Source organism: Falco rusticolus, chromosome W, assembly GCF_015220075.1.
Source record: "Falco rusticolus isolate bFalRus1 chromosome W, bFalRus1.pri, whole genome shotgun sequence".
Classification (NCBI taxonomy): domain Eukaryota; kingdom Metazoa; phylum Chordata; class Aves; order Falconiformes; family Falconidae; genus Falco; species Falco rusticolus.
In genome coordinates, this window is record NC_051209.1 from 20571888 (window position 1) to 20592021 (window position 20134).

General features: G+C 38.2%; 1 protein-coding gene across 9 annotated transcripts in view; it reads right to left on the reverse strand.

Moving 5' to 3' along the window:
* LOC119140657 (nipped-B-like protein) overlaps positions 1-20134 on the reverse strand; it is a 167618-nt gene that overhangs the window by 113185 nt on the left and 34299 nt on the right. The window contains exon 1 of one of the 9 annotated variants that reach the window (XM_037372156.1): positions 537-663. The exons of the other annotated variants lie outside the window; for them this stretch is intronic. The gene's annotated coding sequence lies outside the window, so the exon portion shown is untranslated. Of the gene's footprint in view, positions 1-536; positions 664-20134 lie in introns of those variants that run through there. 9 annotated transcript variants of the gene reach the window in all.

A 20134-nucleotide genomic window follows, 5' to 3' on the forward strand; every position in this document is an offset into this window, starting at 1 on the left:
GTCCACTTGCCTGGGCAACATCTAATATCCTCCTTTTATTTTTTTAAAAGCATCCTATTAAATAGAATACTTTAAATACAGTTATGTTTTATTTAGATTATGAAATCTTTGGTTAGAATGAAAATACTTTAAAAAGTGGGTTTAATTTCTTATATGTTAAGTAGGATTGTATTGATATAACTGCAGCACCACGATCAAAGTTGATTTCTGCAGCTGCAAAAGGCAAACCAGTACAACTCATTTATTAGCTACTTTATAATTTAGGTAAGCAGTGGACTTTTTTTAAAACAGCAAACATGCCAGTATAAATTTAAGAAGCCTTGCCTCATAGCCAGTTTCAAGCTTCCACATTTTGCAATAAACCACTTTTCTTGGTAGATACTACATTAAGCTCTTCTAGTAATCAGTCCATAAACTGTCCAAAAATAAAATAATAAAATATTTAATGAGGGAGAGAGGCAGAAAGAGAATGAATTAATATCCTCTAGTTCTCATTCAAATAAGATACTGTGACTGAGTACATCATACAGACTTACCCACAAGAGGGCAGATTTCTGGTTTTCATACCAGAGCTGCAAGTTTGATACAGTGACAGTACTTGTGTTACAAGTTTCCAGAACAAAATGCTTTAATACCTAAAAAAATACTAAGAAAGGAGATATGGTTGCCAAAACATAATCTAACACTTAATTTACATGGAAAAAAAGAAGCATACACATTCACAATATAAAGCACCTTAATACTAATTCAATCTCAGAAAAAGTCAGTACTGGAAGTGAACAGTAATTAAATCACTGATGCAGCTGCCTAAGGTGAAAATAGTGATGTATGAGTAACTTGAACAACTGGGGGGGGACACACATCAGAAAAGCAGAAGACTCATTGTTAACGATAAAAGCCCATGAAAACACATCAGCATTTATAAAACCAGTAAAGTTCACAGCATATAAAGAATAGTTTCACCGTCTACAATAATGGCTACAAAAAAATATGTTTGAAAATAGAGATAAAGAAATCCCAGAAGCATAAAACCAGATGAAATTCAGTGTACTAGTGAAATCCATATGTTTGGTTCATAAAGTGACCAGCCAGCAGAATCCGAGTGATGCTGACAAAGCAAGTGAAAAATTTAAAATTTTGAGATAATAATTATTTAGTATGATTCTTAAACCAGTATTAGCATGATGCGTTTTCCTAAAACTATTCCAATAGTAGCTGCTCAAATCACTACAAACTACAACCACTGTAAGAAAAGAAACCTTAGTGAAAAGTACTGTAACTGGGCCAAGTATAAGTTGCTTCTGAATATGAAGCAACCTTTAGAAAAAAAAGTTTTAGAGCAACCAGCTTCTTCCTCTGTGGATACTGCTGCATTCCTTTGGTCTCTGCTGTTTTGATGGTTTATTCGGTAACCATGACACTGATGCCTCTGTTGCCCATGTGTTAGTAGTGGCAATGACACCACAGTAAATATCAAGAGAAACCCCAGTAAAGGTGATGAAAGCATACACAGTACGAGATGTCTGTGGATTCAAGGAAAGATGCCCCCTACTGCAGGAGCACACACAGTTTTCTACCACAGTAAACTAACATAAAGCATAATTGTGCTTTGCACCTGTCATAAGTCTTCCTGAGGGAGGAAAGGAATTGATGCAATCAGACCATCACAAAAAAAAAAAAAAAAAAAAAAAAAAACACAACACACAACACACCAAAAAATACCCCAAAACCAAACCAACCAAAAAAAAAAAAAAAAAAAAGAAAACCACCACACCACCACTACATCAACAAAAAACATCACACACGCACACAACAAAAAACCCAAAACAAAGAAAAAAAAAAAACCAGACTAAGCCATGTGCAGAAAGCAGATACCTACAGGTAGTATGCAGCTTCCCTGATCTATACCACATGAATGTCTAGCAGGAAATGTTTACCTTTCTTGCTACCTTTCAATCATAAACCATGAAAATTCATTAGAACACAGTTTCCTGAAAAGAAGGAATAGGTCCCCAAGTCCCCAACACTATTAGTACCTTTTCTTTTAAAGCCATTTCCATCTCGTAAGCACAGGAAGCTCTTCCTTTTTATTTTATATAAAAATTAAAAAGCACTTATAAAACAGCGTTCTCTACTTAAAAATTAACATCTCAAATGTTTAATTCAGGTGCCTAAGCACTAAGAACTCTTAAAATGTGGCCATATCAAGTCCTTCATACACAAAAGACATTTAAGCATCCAATAAAAGCCTATCCATTAGGGCAACAGTGTCCCAAAAGTTTGCAGAAAACCAAATTATATTTACAAAGTGTTGCAATGATCAACAAGTGGAGATTATTTCAGCCAGAGAGGAAAATGCAAATCTCAGAATTACTGATTTTCAAGGAAAATGCCCAATGCATCAATAAAATTGGAAGCAGTCATGATATTAAAGCATAGCAGAGAAAATCAAATATAAAGGGAAAACCTCAAGCTATTTCAGTAGTTCATACATTTATTTGCCATCTGTGCTACATATTCCACATGCAACTTCTATTGCAACAAAGAAAGTACATTCATAATTATGGTCTTTTTGGTGAGCACAGCCCTTTTGCTTGCTCAGGCACACAAGCAGTGGCTGATATTACAGTTCATTTTATTGGAAGAAAATAGCTAAGAGATGTGTAGAAGAGCAACAGCAATTAAAAGGGTTTGGTAGGTCAGCTCTGTCAAATGGAGAGCACTTTAGGTTGCAACACATCTTTGTTAACAAAATAGTTGTGACAGGTATGAGAAAGGAAGTAGTAACTTCTGGGGTTTTTTTTTAACTGTTTCTTGAATGTCTCATTCATGTTAGCTGGTAGTAGTGTTACCCTTTTCTAAAAACAACTGTGTACTAACATTACTTATATTTTAAAGACTTCTCTTTAATTAGGTTGACTCTTAACCAGGCTGAAAACTTAGTGACTAAACACTAGACCAAAATCTATTTAAATTCAGGAGTCTTTTCCAACTTTTAATCTTGCACTTCTGTCCTTTAACTCTCTCAGATGATTCATAACCTTTATAAAACAAAACTGGGAAGAAATATAGCTCTTGAGGCAGTAGCTGATTTTGCACAAGTCTTGCAGTCACACTATTTTTGCCTCTTTTTTGTCTTTGAAAAACAATTAAAATACCTCTAAGCTTCTCTAATACACACTAAGAAAACAGATGCACAACTATAACATTTCTTTAGAGATCCACAATAAATGCCAATGGAAAACTGTATATAAACAAATTTAGTGTGTTACATTTCAAAAGCAGCTCACTGCCTTTTTATATTGGAATTAATATTGATCTGTGATATATTATTCCATTTTGTCCTAATCTTGTTGCCTGTTCTTCAACTTAAGGTCCATGCACATCTAAGAGAGATGCTGTACAGCACTGTAGGTGGTTAAGATGCTTTTCTTCTGGATTGGTGTATTATTCCCCCTCATCCCCTCACCATGATTATGTAATTCCTCCATCCAAAGGCTCTAGACAGCCCTCTGTAACATACCTAGTTTCCTCCCCTCACATCAAATCCACTCCCACACCTCTGAGCTGCTAGATAGAAGAGAGACAGCAGATGCTGCAGCCACTTACTCAATGGGGACATGAGCATCTCCTCTATCCAACAACAAATTGTCACAAACTAAATGGTTGAGACTTTCACCCCCTGTAAAATAACTGAAATTAGCTGTTATTTCCAAAATTATTAGACAGACTTACAGATAAACAAGTGCCATGATCATTAGACAGAAAATCATCAAATAAATCAATGTTTTTACTATGTACAGAAACATATAGTTTTGTTTGTACTGCCCTATTGTACACATTTGCATAATTACTGGTAATGCAATTATTTTTGTAATTTTATAGCATTCACTACCCAAATTTATTCTGTTTGGTTCATTTTACAAGAGGTAGTTTATATTGCTCATACAACATACAGGTAACATATACTCTCTCTAAAGGAAAGTATGCTGACATTATTTTTAAAAAAATCCCAAAATAATCAATGGAATTTAACATTTTAATTAAGTTTACTAACATCTTGCAAAACCATACTGCTTGGAAAGATTAAACACGAGCAAAAGTAACTTTGAAAAAATGTAGTGTTAGTGTCTAAAATAAAGTAATTGTGTAAGATACTTCAAACATGAAAAAATTCATCTCTTGATAACTGATTTTAGTTAGCATTTATATTCTAAAATTCAGGAGATCACATAAAATATTTCATGCACTATCCTATTTAGCAATCCTAAAAATGTAGGAGTTCCATGACTTTGTGACTACAAAAGTATGATTAGTATCAGAAGTCCCTGACTCTTTACTTTATAGAATTTTATTTTTTTCTGTTATCTTCCAGGTAGTCATTCCCATTAACATTATAAATAAAGATATTATCAACAAGCATGTAAAACAATATCACTAGTCATCCAAGATATTCCTTTTTTCCAACTGCGCACACAGTCTGGTGACTAAAGGCTTTTCAACATATAAATATTAAAGTCAGCTAAACTTTTGGAGCACAGTGAACTCAAAGACATAGTGTAGGAAACAAATGGAGACTACAGCTGGGAAACCACACATATTCAAAGTTATTAATAAACCCTGAAGCATACAGTACACAACATCTAGAGGTATTATGTTGGAACTAATGTTAAAAAAGTTCAAATGATGACCATCTCACCACAAGCAACTAGGGCTAGATGGCAACAATCAGGTCTGGGGAAGGATTCATACAATTACTTAGGAAAGTGTCCTATGCCATACTGAACTTCTGCTGCTACTGCTGGTTCTCCCACCATCTGCAGCACAAATGTGATAATAATTTATTAAGCTCGCAAACCATGCTGAAAAGAGGGACGCTTCCAAAAAAAACATTTCTCTAAAGCAGTATTCTCTTTCACCTTACTGGTAATCTTCCATATTCTACTCTTGACAGGCTGCAGATGTCACAAATCTAAACCAAAGCTACCTGGCAATTGCAATTGGTTTGCAAAGCTGCTCAGAGGCTATGATCACTTCAGTCAAGCTTAAACTTCCCAACTTTCAAATTTTCCAAAATTACCAGTGTCACAGCATAAACAAATGTTCCATCAATAACAATGAGATGGCATCTCAAAATTATGATGGCCATACACAAAAAGGCTTGGGGATTTTTGACATTTGATCTGTCCATGTTTAACACTCAGCTCACCTCCACTGGATACTGCAGGAATAATTCTACAAGACATCAAGCCCAGCAGCAATACAAAGGAATATGGAATAGCTGTTTAACAGTGAAAGCATTGTTGAAGTAATAATTTGGAGCAAAACAGCAGCTAAAAATTTGTGTGGAAAGGACTACCACAAACCAGTTAGTAGAAAGCAAGTACAATGAAGAACATTACTTTGAAGAAAATATCTTTATGCATAGAAATTCCCTAAAACACTAATCTGTTGGTTTGGGGGGGGTGGGGGGGTGTGTTTTTTGTGTTGGTTGGTGGTTTTGTTTTGTGGTTGTTTTTTTTAAACACAGATTTAACCATCTCAAATCAGGTGGACATTTTCTTCAAATTAGAGTTCAACACAATTGAATTTTAGTGGGATAAAACCAACTGAATTCAAGCTACTAATTCTGAATGAGAATATCAATTCAAGTGTTTAATGTAGCTCAACTAAACCACTTTAAATTCAGTTCTTTAATTTACATTAAAAGCTTTAAGTACCTTTACATAGACAAGGTTTGAGTAATCCCTTTATTCCTAATTACTTGGACAAAGTCAGTCACACATCTTGAAAGAGTTCAGCTGAACACAAATAATATGCCTGTGATCTAGCTTCAATTTTGATTTTCCAAGAAAAAGGGAAAATTTCAGGTACAACATTGGAAGTTTCTATCTTAACTTCTGGTATAAACTTATCAATCAGAATAAAAGTGGGTAGAACAAATAAAAGAAAACAGAAGATTTGTTATGACATTTCAAGATTGATCCATTGTTAATCTAGAGGGAGAACAATGTGAAAACCAAGGCATATCACTGGAGATCAAGTAAAAACACTGCAGGTCATATAAAGAGATTAGATTGTGGATGATCAATACTAGAAATTATTTTCACTGAAAAGAGCAAAGCAGGACCAGAATCCATGACACAAAAAGGTTAGAAACCTTCCCACTGAGGAACTGTGCTAAAAAGTTTTCACTTCATTTGCAGACTATTTTGAAAAAACACAGAACAGGGCACTTCTATAATGGCTACCTCCTCCTTCCATAGCAATTCCAGAAGGCATAAGGTTAGAGGAGACAAAGGCAGCCAAAGAGCTTATAGAACAGTCTACAAAACACTGTGATTACCAACCAAACAAGTTATCCTTCACTGCCCTTTTTCCCCCATCCAAGATTATTTGTTGGGTTTTTTTTAAAATTTCATGCCTTTTTATTCTAGTCTGGTTTTGTTCTGTTCCTTTAGGACTATATTTTGCCAGCCGTCTTTCACAATCCCCAATTACGGGGCTGAGTCACAGAGTTATAGAAAGCAGCAGCTCAGTCCCTCAGACAGGAGGGCATGCACACACATGCATGTGCACATATAGAGACTGGGGAAGAAGACGGAAGAATGAGTTTAGATACATGCAATCAGTAACTACAACTGGGAATCCTGTCCTCTTATAAAATAGGGCTTCTGATGACTCAGTGGACAGCACAAAGACAAATGAGTCAAAAAGAACAGTTACATTTCCCAAAACTTTTACAAACACAGCTTTTAGGTGACTGAAGGCACAACACACAACTTTACTTTTTCCTGACCTGCCTTTCTCCTGCTCCAACTACTTATAATTTTCCTCATGTCCATGATTATTAATCTCATTTCTCCATAAAACATGGTCTGCCCATGCAGATACTTATGTAGAGCTCTCCTTTTCCGTATGCAACACAAGGAACAGCAGAAAACAAGTCACTTGAATTTCGACAGGTCTAAAAATTACCATTAAGCTAACACCGCAACTCTTCTCCACTGCACTGAACAATGTCTTTTAGTACCAATGAGGTAGTCTGTAGCAACAAATACTAAAGACATTGCATATACTCGTTTTCCCTTCTCTCCCCCTCCCTTTGAGGGTGAAGGAAGGAATAGAGGACTACTAACACGCACATGCATCCATGATTTTGCATATCTCACTACTTTTCTCCCCTCCCCCCCCCCAAAAAAAAATAATCACAGAATGGTTGAGGTAGGAAGTAACCTCTGGATGTCATCTTGTCCAACCTCCTGCTTAAGCAGGGACACCAAGATCAGGCTGCCCAGAAACTGGGGAAAAAAAATAATAAAATAAAAAAACCCTGTGTACTCAAACTGACTACATATTTTCTTTAGCAGTAATCTTTATTATACACGACATATAACTACCTGACTTGCTCTATAACAAAATTAATCCAAAGACAATTCAGCTGTTTAGACAACATACTTTATTAAACTGAGGAAGAAAGTATTTCCCAAAATCTGAGGCTCCCTATTCCAAAGATAAAAGTGTAAACAAGCCACTGAGCAACATTACATCAACAAAAAATTTTCAACAGTTGCAGAATATTTTTTCAACTCCTCCTCTAAAAGTAGAGATTTTCTCCATTTTAAAGAAAAATATGAGACTTTTAGATTACAAAGACCCCAAGAAAAGCTGCATCTAACATCTCTAATCTAGACATTGACAATAACAAAGCAAAAACTTTCCCTGAAGTTCACCACACTAACCTTTTTAGACCAAGTTACAATTAACATGTAATCACATTCCAAGAATACATAAAGTTATAAATTATTACAAGGTAAAAAAGCATCAGTAATCCAGAAATTGCACTAAATTCTGCAAAAAAATCTACACTCAAGTTTACTTGTTTCCCAAAGGTATTCCACGTTGTAGTTTTTACTTTGGGCTTTTATTCCTATTTATGTATTACTTTGATGGAAGACAGAAGGAAGAGAGTTGACATGTACAGAGAACAGTTATATTTTAAAAAAAAAAAAATCCCTTTTACTGTAAGAAAGAACAAAACCAAAAAAACTAACACAAACCAGCAGAAGGTTTTTAAATGTATCTTGCAAAAAGAAACAGGTAACTCAACGTCTCCAACTGGAATGGTCTTTTTAAACAAAATTAGAAGTATCCATAATAATAGGCATTTCTTCCTATGTGGTCAGTGGAAACAACAAAGTCATCACTATTCTATTCACACATTCATGGAACTTGAAAAGATTCAGCTTCCAGCTTTAAGTGCCAGTACTCAATATGAGCCACAGGCTACCTATTCTTGCTTTGAGAAATATGCAGACCTTTGGTTAAATAAACTCTCTGCAACCAGATTAAGTGGATGAACTGGAAACACTGGATCCAAGTATCAAACTTTTCTACTTCCTCAATTAGACTGTAGCTACAGTTTAGAACAACCACTACAGTTATTCAACCAGGATGAAAACCAAGTATGTTAATCCCTAAAGAATACATCTCCAGCCAAAGCCATGCCCTTTCTAATTGGAGAAGAAAAAAAAAAGAAAAAAATACTAAAATAGTTGTGTACTATACTAAATTGTCAGTCTGCATAACAATAGTTAAAATATAGAAAACTTCTGTTTTGTTAATTTTTTATTTAATATACCTGCAGAGTTTTACTTATGATTAAACTACCCTGAATAGTACTACAAAGCTGAGCCTTAAACATAATGTGACATTACCATTACAAGATGCTATCAATCACTATTTAATCAAAGCTAACTACTTCATCTGCTATTTCCATTGTACTTTCCTCCTGTTTCTCTTCTTTTGGAGAATATGCAATACAGTTTGCAAACATGAAATTAGAATAAAAGTAGTAAAATCTTAACAATGCCCACAACTTTGCTATGAACGGTAAGAGAAATTAAGAGCACCAATAAGACTGAACCATCTCCAATGAGGTGCACCGTTTGATAAAGATGAAAATCTACCTGTTAATAAGATTTCTCCTTTTCTGGTGACCCTTCTCTAAGATCAAAAAATACAATGCCTTTGAACTGCTGAAGCAGCCATTAACACTCAACATACAGATTCCCAAGCAAAATGTTTGCTTCTCAAGCCTTAAAGGAACAAAACATTTTGGCCAATTGCTCAATTGTTCCAAAGTACCTTTTACTGCATTGTGACACATCTGAAACTTCTTTGTTGGTTTCAAAGCAATGGTCACCGCTTTTGCAACTATTTTAGAAATGTATGTGGCTGCTTGTAATTACCATCTGACTTCCTTTACTGGCTTCCCTCAATTCAATTCAGTCTTCCAGCAGGACTTTGCAAGCAAGTACCTTCTCCCAAGGGAAATTATCGTTATCTGTCACACAAAACTTGAGAGTGCATGATCCAAAGCTTGAATGATAGTGAAAAGTGCATCCTAGTTTTAAATAAATAAATAAATATCAACAACTAAAAAAACCCCAATCAACAACAAAAAAACCACACATACACAAAACCAACTTCTTAAGATATTGGTTCTCAGAAATACCTTTACTAAACTTCAGTTCCTCTTGGAAGAAAGTTTTTCAGAATCACTCCTCACCACAGATTTTGAAACTAGAAGGAAAAAAGACTGGGACTTGCTATGCTCTTGAGCTGATTCCAAGTTCTTAGAGTAGAAGGCAAATTTTGTTATCTAGCTTTCACAAAGCATGCAAAACCTCTTATGCAAGTGCTATTTCAGTGTCCAGGATATTATGTCAGACAAGCAATCTTGGAAAGCTGTAAGCAGTCAATTGTTCCCATAAAATGTTCATTATGATTTCCTACCTCTTTTGAAGTAAATTTAGTAAGAAAGACCAAACTGCTTATTATAACATAATAGACAAAAATGGTTTCCAATATTAAAAGAAAGTTGAATTCCACTGCATATCATACAAGAATAAACTCTAGCTGGAAATCAATTTGAGATAATAATTTGAGGAAACTGGAAAGGTTCACACTATGAGTCTCCAAAATGATAATTCCCTCTGTAGTCATTTAGGGCATAGCTCTACTTTGAAAAGCATTTAGGAGACCTAGCTTATCTTCTTTTTTTCCCCAAACCAAGAATGACTATTACTTACTATATCAGTAAGTAAAGAAAATTAGAGAGCATAGCCCTTTATAGAGCAGATTTTCATCAAATATTAAGCTCCAATGAAATATAATAACACAAGTTTCAGTAGTTCAATAGCAATGGGGGGTTTTAGCATTGCAACTTTTCTCAGTTTTCATAGAATCATAGTGTGATTTAGGTTGGAAGGGACCTTAAAGATCATCTAGTTCCAACCTCCTGCCATCAGCAGGCACACCTTCCACTAGACCAGGTTGCTCAAAGCCACATCCAACCTGGCCTTGAACACTTCCAGGGATGGGGCATCTACAACTTCTCTGGGCAACCTGTTCCAGCATCTCACCACCCTCACAGTAAAGAATTTCTTCCTAATATCTCATCTAAATCTACTCTCTTTCAGTTTAAACCCATCACCCCTTGTCCTATTGCTACAGGCCCTACTAAAAAGTCTGTCCCCATCTTTCTTATAAGCCCCCTTTAAGTATTGAAAGGCTCCATGGAGCCTTCTCTTCTTCAGGATGAAGCAGCCCAACTTTCTCAGCCTGTCTTCATAGGAGAGGTGCTCCAGCCCTCTGATCATCTTTGTGGCCCTCCTCTGGACTTGCTCCAGCAGGTACACGTCCTTCTTATGTTGCGGGCCCCAAAGCTGAACACAGTACTCCAGGTGGAGTCTCATGAGAACAGAGTACAGGGAGAAAGTCACCTCCCTCAACCTGCTGGCCATGCTTCTTTTGATGCAACCCAGGATACAGTTGGCTTTCTGGGCTGCAAGCAAACATTATCAAGCCAATGTTGAGCTTTTCATCCACCAGTAATCCCAAATCCTCCTCCTCAGGGCTGCTCTCAATCCATTCTCTGCCCAGCCTGTATTGATACTGGGGGTTACCCTGACCCAGGTGCAGGACCTTGCACTTGGCCCTGTTGAACCTCATGAGATTCACATGGGCCCACCTCTCTAGCCTGTCAAGGTCCCTCTGGATGGCATCCCTTCCCTCCAGCATGTCGACTGCACCACTCAGCTCGTTGTCATTGGCAAACTTGCTGAGGGTGCACTCGATCCCACTGTCCACATCCCCGACAAAGATGTTGAACAGCACCGGTCCCAGTACAGAACCCTGAGGAATGCCGCTCATCACCAGTCTCCGCTTGGACACTGAGCTGTTGACCACAACTTTTCAAGTGCAACCATCCATCCAATTCCTTATTCACCGAGTGGTCCACCCATCAAATCCATGTCTCTCCAGTTTAGAGACAAGGATGTCATGCAGGACAGTATCAAAAGCTTTGCACAAGTCCAGGTAGATGACATCGGTCACTCTTCCCTCATCTGTCAATGCTGTAACCCCATCATAGAAGGTCACCAAATTTGTCAGGCAAGATTTGCCCTTAGTGAAGCCATGTTGACTGTCGCCAATCACCTCCTTATTTTCCGTGTGCCATAACATAGTTTCCAGGAGGATATGCTCCATGATCTTGCCGGGCACAGAAGTAAGACTGACTGGTCTGTAGTTTCCCAGGTCTTCCTTATTTCCCTTTTAAAAATGGGGGTTACGTTTCTCCTTTCTATTCCATGTGAATTTCACCGGACTGCCACGACTTTTCAAATAAGATGGAGTGCGGCTTAGCCACTTCATCCGCCAGTTCCCTCAGGACTCATGGATGCATCTCATCAGGTCCCATGTTTTTTTCCTCTGTGGCAGAAAGCAGTTATCACAATTTCCACTAAAAGATCTAAAAACTTTCAAGTTGATTCTTTAAATCAAAATCTCATTAAAGCAACTTTTGATAGATGCTATTGACTCAGCAGGATTCAATGGAAACAGGCGGTCAGCAACAATTTAATTATGATGATAAGAATATTCTTTGTAATAATGTGGTTTATATGCTCACACTGCACAAGCAGCTCTAAAGCAGAAACAGACAAAACCAAGCCCCCAATAACTTATTGAATACCTAATGGCTTTCCAAGGAAAAATGAGTGAAAAAGACATTTTTAATTAGTAAAATCAGCACATATGAAAGGACATAATTTTTTTTAAAAAACACCACATCCCATAAAGCTTCCTATATATGTTAACACAAGAGCCTTAAAAGTAAAGGGGTAATAAAGTATCTAGGCAATAAATTGTCATTTCTGAAATGTATGTGGGACAAGACGCAGATTTTGCATTTCCTAGAAGTAAAATATATGTGAAAGATAAGTTATTGAAATCAGGAAGTAATGCCATAAAAGAATTCTGTAATAGATAGCTGGCAAGTGCCAGCTGTAACATGTACAACATGAGTATGTTTTTCTTTAAGGGAGTTACATATGAAAAAAAAAATATCATAGAATGGTTAAGGTTGGAAGGGACGTCTGGAGGCCATCTAGTCTTATCCCCCTCCTCAGAGCAGGGTCAGCTACAGCAGGTTGCTCAGGGCTGTCTCCTGTTAGATTTTTAATAACTCCAAGCATGGAAACTCCACAATCCCCTATATTCCAATATTTGACCACCCTTAGAGCCAAACAGCTTCTTGTCTAAATGGGATTTCTTGCATTTCAGTTTTACAGAATCATAGAATCATTTAGGTTGGAAAAGAACTTTGAGATCATAAAGTGCAACTGTTAACCCAGGACTGTCAAGGCCATTGCTAAACCATGTCCCTAAGCACCACACCTACATGTTTTTTAAACGCCTCCAGGGATGGTGATTCCACCACCTCCCTGGGCAGCCTGTTCCAGTGCTTGACCACCCTTTCAGGGAACACATTTTTCCTTATATTCAGTCTAAATCTCTCCTGGCGTAACTTGAGGTAGTTTCCTCTTGTCCTGTCATTTGTTATCTGGGAGAAGAGACCGACCCTCACCTGCCTGAAACCTCCTTTCAGGTAGCTGTAGAGAACAATTAAGGTCCCCCCTGAGCATCCTCTTCTCCAGACCAAACAACCCCAGTTCCCTCAGCCGCTCCTCATGACACTTGTGCTCCAGACCCTTCACCAGCTTCGTTGCCCTTCTCTGGGCACACTCCAGCACCTCTACATCCCCCTTGACGTGAGGGGCCCAAAACTGAACACAGTATTCAAGGTGGGGCCTCACCAGTGCCCAGTACAGGCGGACAATCACTTCCCTTGTCCTGATGGCCACACTGTTTCTGATAGCATGCTGGTGTGTACTGGCCTCCTTGGCCACCTGGGCACACTGCTGGCTCATGTTCAGCCAGGTGTCAATCAGCACCCCCAGGTCCTGTTCTGCCAGGCAGCTTTCCAGCTATTCTTCCCCAAGCCTGTAGCATTGCGTGGGGTTGTGGCCCAAGTGCAGGACCCAGCACTTCTTGTTGAACCTCATAAAACTGGCCTCAGCCCATCAATCCAGCCTGTCCAGCTCCCTCCATAGAGGCCACTGTCTCTTGCCCTGCTACTGGACACCACTGAGAAGAGTCTGGTTCCATCTTCTTTACTGCCTTCCCATTGGGTATCTTATCAACACATTGATAGCGTCCCCCTGAACCATCTCTGCCCCAGCTCTCTCAGCCTCTCCTCAAATACTAAATGCTCCGATCCCTTAACAATCTTCATGGCCCTTTGTTGGACTCGCTTTAGTATGTCCATGTTTGTCTTGTGCTGGGGAGCCCAGAACTGAACCCAGCACTCCAGATGTGTCTTATCACTCACAAATGGAACAGAAGAATTACCTCCTTTGACCTCCTGGCAACACTATTCTTATTGAAGCACGGGATTCTATTTGCTACCCTTTGCAACAGGGAACATTGCTGGCTTATGTTCAACCCTATATCCACAAGGACCCCCAGGTCCTTTTTTGCCAACCTGCTTCTCAGCTGGTTGTCCCCCAGGCTGTACTGTTGCATGGAGTTATCCACCTCCGGGGTGCAGAAATTGGTACCTCCCTTTGTTGAACTGACTGATGTTTCCATGTGCCCAGTTCTCCAGCATGTTGAGGTCCCTCTGAATAGCAGCACACTGATCTGGTGTATCAGCACTCCTCCCCATTTTGTCAGCAAACTTGCTGAGTGCACTCTGTCCCATCATCCAGATCATTAATGAAGATGCTAAACAGTCCTGGCCCCGGTGTCAACCTGACTGGCTTCCAGCTGCACTTCATGCCACTGTTAACAATGATTCGAGTCCAGCAGTTCAGCTAGTTTTTGATCCACCTCACTGTCCACTTATCTAATCTGTACTTTATTGATTTGTCTACGAGGATGTTATGGAATACAGTGTTGAAAGCCTTATTAAAGTAAAACATGAACATGCCCTCATCCATCCACGCTGCTAGTCATCTCATCATAAAAGGTTATCAGGCTTATTAAGCATGATCTCCCCTCCACAAATCTATGCTGACTACTCCTGATCACTTTCCTGTGCTCCATGTGTTTGGAAGCAGTTTGCAGGATTACTTGATGCAACAACTTCCCAGGGATCGAGGTGAGGTTGATTGGCTTTTAATTTTCCAGATCCTCCCTCTTGCCCTTCCTGAAATACGGGCGACATTCATTTTCAGTTCTCTGATGCCTCCCTCTATCACCTTGATCTTTCAAAGACTATTGAGAGTAGCCTCACAACAACATTGGCCATATCCCTCAGCACTCATGAATGCATCTCACCAGATTGCATGGACTTGTGCATGTCCAGTTTGTTTAAATGTTCCCTAGCATGATCCTCCTTGACCAAGGGTAAGTCTTCATTGCTTTGGACTTTCCCACTAGCCTCAGTGCCTGGGATTCCTGCAGGCCAGTCTTACCAGTTAAGACTAAAGTGAAGAAAACAGTGAGTACTTCATCCTCTTTCACGTCCTTTGTCACCAGGTCCCTATTCCCATTCAGCAGTGGGGCCTCATTTTCCTTTATCTTCTTTTTGCTGCTGATGTACTTGTAGAAACCCTTCTTGTTGCCCTCAGTTTCACAACACAGCTCCAAATAGGATGAGGCTTCTCTAACCCCATCCCTGCATGCTCAGGCATCCCTGCATGCTCTTAGGTCACCTGATCCTGCTTACACTTCTGTATTTCCTTTTTATATTTGAGTTTTTGTCAGGTCTCCATGCAGACCTCCTGCTACCTTTGCTTGACTTCCTGCATGTCAGGATGGACCATTTTTGAGCTGGGAAAAGGTGATCCTTGAAAAATCAACCATCTTTCCTGGATCTCTCTTCTCTCCAGGGCTGTACCCCAAGAGATTATTCCAAGCAGAGCCCTGAACAAGCCAAAGTCTGCTCTCCTAAGTCCATGGTTACAATCTTGCTATTTGCCTTGCTCACTTCCTCTCAGGATCCTGAACTCCACCATCTCATATTGCTGCAGCCAAGCCTGCCCTAACCTATATCCCCAACCAGTTCTCCCTTGTTTGTAAATACAAGGTCCAACACAGCATTTCGCTCATCAGCTAGTCAGTCACCTGTGTCTGGAAGTTGTCAGTAAACTGTAGAAACCTCCTGAATTACTTGTGCCCTACTATGGTGTCCCTCCAGGAGATACCAGGGTGGTAAAGTCCTCCACGAAGACCAGGGCCTAGGAATGCAAGAATTCTTCTAGTTGTCTAAAGGATTCCTCAACTAGTACTTCTTCCTGACTTTTTAAATCCAAGAATTACGTAGACATGAAAAAGCATTACTACAGATGGTGATATTGAGTGTATAACTTACAACAGATGTCAAATTGTATCTAGAATGACCTGTAAGAGACTTTATAATAGAAACGGGTGATGAAGAAGAGGGAGGCAGTTAAATTAAATCCTAGATTCTATGCATAATATAAAACATCTAAATATATTTATAGCCTTTAAATAAGAACAGCACTGATGAGTCCTGTACAGAAATATCAGGAAATTGAAAACATCTCCAGGTACAGAAGAATTTAGATTACTATCTGAATTTCACACCATCATTAGTCTTGACAAGAACTGTAAGAGTTTCCCACTTAGCACATTTTATTGTCAAATATAGGAGCCCATCCAAAATACAGGAGCTGTTTCAAGCAGTGTGATTAACGACAAGGATTTGGTGGCATTCGTCTGATAGTTTTGAGAGGACTCAAAGATCAAACTGAAAAGTGCAAGTGATCAAGAACAGGTCTCTTAAGGGATGCATAGCGGTCAAAACTGCATAGCTCTTTCAAAAAGGCACTAAATGACCTTCTGAATTTTATACTCCCAAGTCCTACTTTCAGTATCTGAAAAAGTAGTTTAAATGCCCATTAAACCATAAAACCAATAAATATGCAACTAGGATATTAAGAAACCAAGCTCCACAAAACTCATGAAGAATTCAAGTCATGGCATTTTAACTTCAAGAATTATGTAGGCATGAGAAGTATGATTACAGATAGTGCTTGTGAATATATCATTTACATACAACTGATTTCAAATGATTTCTAGAACAATCTGTAAGAGACTTTGTAATAGAAACTGGTGACCAGCAAAGGGAGACAAATAAAAGCTGATTAAGGCACAAAAACTGAAGAAAGAGCAAATGATCAGAGCTTAGCAGACACTCATCAGGAACTCAGCAATACTTTTAAAGGCATTATCAAAACCTGCCACACATTGCTGAAAGAAAGCTTAGAAATAACTAGATTAATAGGATATGGAAAACTTAGAATAATTAAAACTCTCATTGTATGTACAAAGAGGAGCTTCACAGTGTGACTTTGCAAATTAGGCCCAGTCCTGGGGCCCTTTGTACTGATAAGGTGGACCTGGGATGCTCTGTGTGCCGATAAGATGACACTCGCATGCGAACATCTGTGCCTTGAGATAGGAAAACTGGTTCTGTCCTGGTTAGTGGTTTGGAAGAAACTCAAGACACGACTGAGTCTGCGCAAAGAGTGAAGGTGAAAAGTTCAGAGCGAGGGAGACTACTAAGCCTTCATCCTCAACGACCCCCACAACCACCACCAGGAGACAGTGCGCAAGCGCAAACAGGAGGAAACTTATGTTAATGACTTCTCGGTAGACTAATTATCCTAGCCCAACCTATTCTCGGGCATCTATTGAATATGTATGAATGAATACTTTAAATCACATGTGCACAAAGTCGGGGCAGCAGGTGCTTTTGGAATTATCCACCCTGATGCCCGCCAGTGAATTAAACATACCTGCTTTATAACCTATCCTGAGTTATTCTGCATGTCATTGCTACCTTTACTACATCATTCAATATTAAACGTCTTTCCAAAACTAGAAAACTAGCAGAATAAGAGATGGAGATCAATACAAAAGAATAATAAAAGTCAGAAGGACTCTAAGTTATTTCTATAAACTAATGTTTAGGGGGTTAAAGTGAGGAAGAAATGGCCTATCCTTCACTGATAAATTTTATGTTTCCCTCTTTCATGGTCCACTGCTGAAGATTGCAGAACTTCCCAATCTGTCTTTAACTAGTACCAATAAATACAAACTAGGGAAGAGAAATACATCATGACAAAATGTTTCATTTTTTTTAAAAAGAGCAAATAAGTTGTCAGAAAGTAATGTTTTCATCCAATTACTTCTTTAATCAGCATTTAAGCTTTTAGCTATAAAAAGCAGCATGATTTCCTACTTCAACTTCTGTTAAGAGCACATTTTTTTTTACATATTTTATATCGGTTCACTGACAGAATACATCAGTAAAATCTGCACCTTTACTAGGACCACCGAGAAAACAACATACATATATGAATTCATAAGAAATGTGTCTGCAAAAGTTTCTAGTGCATACTCCATCTTAGTAAACTACATGACAAATTAATATCTCCTTATCTGAAATACTGCTTTCCATTTGGAAATCTAATTGCACAAAGCAAAGAAAGAAAAAGGCCAAAATAAACAGTTATAACCATAAGGAGAAATTTAGTATAGATAGAGAGTGTGTCGCTAAATAAGCCTTTGCAGAGGTAACCACTTAGATAAAAAGTGAAACGCAGCTGGGAATTGCAATATGCTTATTCCATAAGAAGAAAAAGGCTTAATTAAAAGGGTTAAAAGCTAATAGTGTTGCCTTGATTCATTATTAAACTAGAAAAGCAAATATTACATATTACTGAATTAAAGGAACCAAGAATAAAAAGGTCATATAGTTGCATTTAAAGTTGTAATTTTTTTAGTGTTATTTCACATAATTTCATTTCAAGAATTACTAGATCATAAATTCATTGTTAAATGACTGCTAGGGTACAGCAACATATTACAACAAATTTTTAAAACTTGAAGGATAAATACATACTGAAATACTCCACCCCCAAAATAGAAACTTCCACCTTCCCTGAAAATTATTTTAAAAAAATGTCTCTTGAACAATCAGCTGTAATAGGAACAGATTCACTGGTCCACAGAATAATTTCGGTATAGCTGCTAGAACTACTCACCACTAGTCAGGACCTTTCATAACTGTCTAACACACACTTCAGCAGCAAAGTAGTAGCGAGGGTAGTACTCTTACAGAAAAGAGCCAGAAAATAAGTTTAAAAACTGAAAAAAAAAAAAACCAAAACCCCAACCCTACAAGAATACCCTACCATCCATCACCTCTTTATCTGCTGTTTTATACTTGCATCCCCAATTGTTTAATATCTTGTTCTACTAATAATTATCTGTTTCTATAGATAATACTGCCTGTATGGTAACACTATCAGAAAGAAATTATGAGACAAATTAAAATAGTACATGGAATAAACTACGTGGCTTCTTCTGAGGTAGACAACCATTGTATCATTATAGCTATTACAGGAGCTAAACTTGATGACCTGGGTAACCCCCACCCAATCCTATATCACCCTAATTTCTTGGAGAAATTACAGGGGGCAAAAGATATTTTTCCTTGACTAATCATAACAAATCACACAGTCGTCATACAAATCAACATTTTAAAGGCAACTTTAAGAATGTCTCTCTGTCCTCCACCCCTGTTTCAAGTATGAAACTTGCATACCGTATACGGATTTTCCAAACATCCATGAGGGACAGGGAAAGCATTGTGAATGATAACAGCAGCCTAGCAGGATTATGTAATGCAAAAGGTTATAGGGAACACTGCTATACCAGGGATCAGAGTATATTCAGAAAAGCACAGGATGCTGTAGGGCTCTGTTGGGTGCACACTACCAGAGAGCAATAAAATTCAGAATTTCCATGTTGCATGCTAAAGATGCGTGAAAATCATATTCACGCTCCCCCATCTACTGCCACCACACACACCCCAATAAAAGGTTTTCAACCTCACATTTAGAGTGCACTGAATCACAGAACTAAACATATATAGCTGGAATAAATGAAGTCACTAACATCTATATGCAGGGTTAGACATCAAGAGCTTTAGATATTCTATCCCTTCCAGTACAGGAGGATTTTTGATGGAGAGGTGGAAAGGCTTTACCTATATACATGAACACTCTAGAGTAGCATTTGAGCTGGAATTGTATCTGCCCATTGTATCTGTGTACTGACTATTGGAGAATGCATGCTTACACGACCAGCTTGAGGTTTTGCTTACACATATTTTCCACAAAGGGCTTAGTTTTGCAGGAAGAAAAATTAAAAAAAAAAAAAAAAACAAAAAAAAAAAACCACACCCCAAAAGACAACACAGCACCAAAAAGGGCTCAGTTCCTTCCTAGTGACCTGAAAGTGGCGACTCCTCACACTAAGCAATCCACCCAGTATCACCCGAATAGGAGTCTACACGTCTAACCTCCAACCAAAGGGTTAGCTATCTCATTTAAATTGCTAAAGTTTTGTTTCTACTGTAGATTTTAAAAAAAAAAAATATTAAAAAAATCTAAACCAAAACTTAAAATCTAAACCCTTAGAAGAGGTAATATTTTAAACAGTCAAAACAAATCCGTAGCAGGGGAAAAAAAAAACAAAACACCAAAAACAAAGAGTGCAAATAGCAACTGGAATAATGAACCTCTCTGCAACTAAATGACTGTTACTTAGGAAATGCTTGAAAGTTTCAGATATTGTTATGAGGTGAGCTCATGCCTTCTAAACCTGCATCTAATGAAGAGCCTCAAACTGCCTCATCTTTTGGGGACTTCTGGCATTGATTTCAGAAATGGAAATGGGTATATGACAAGGG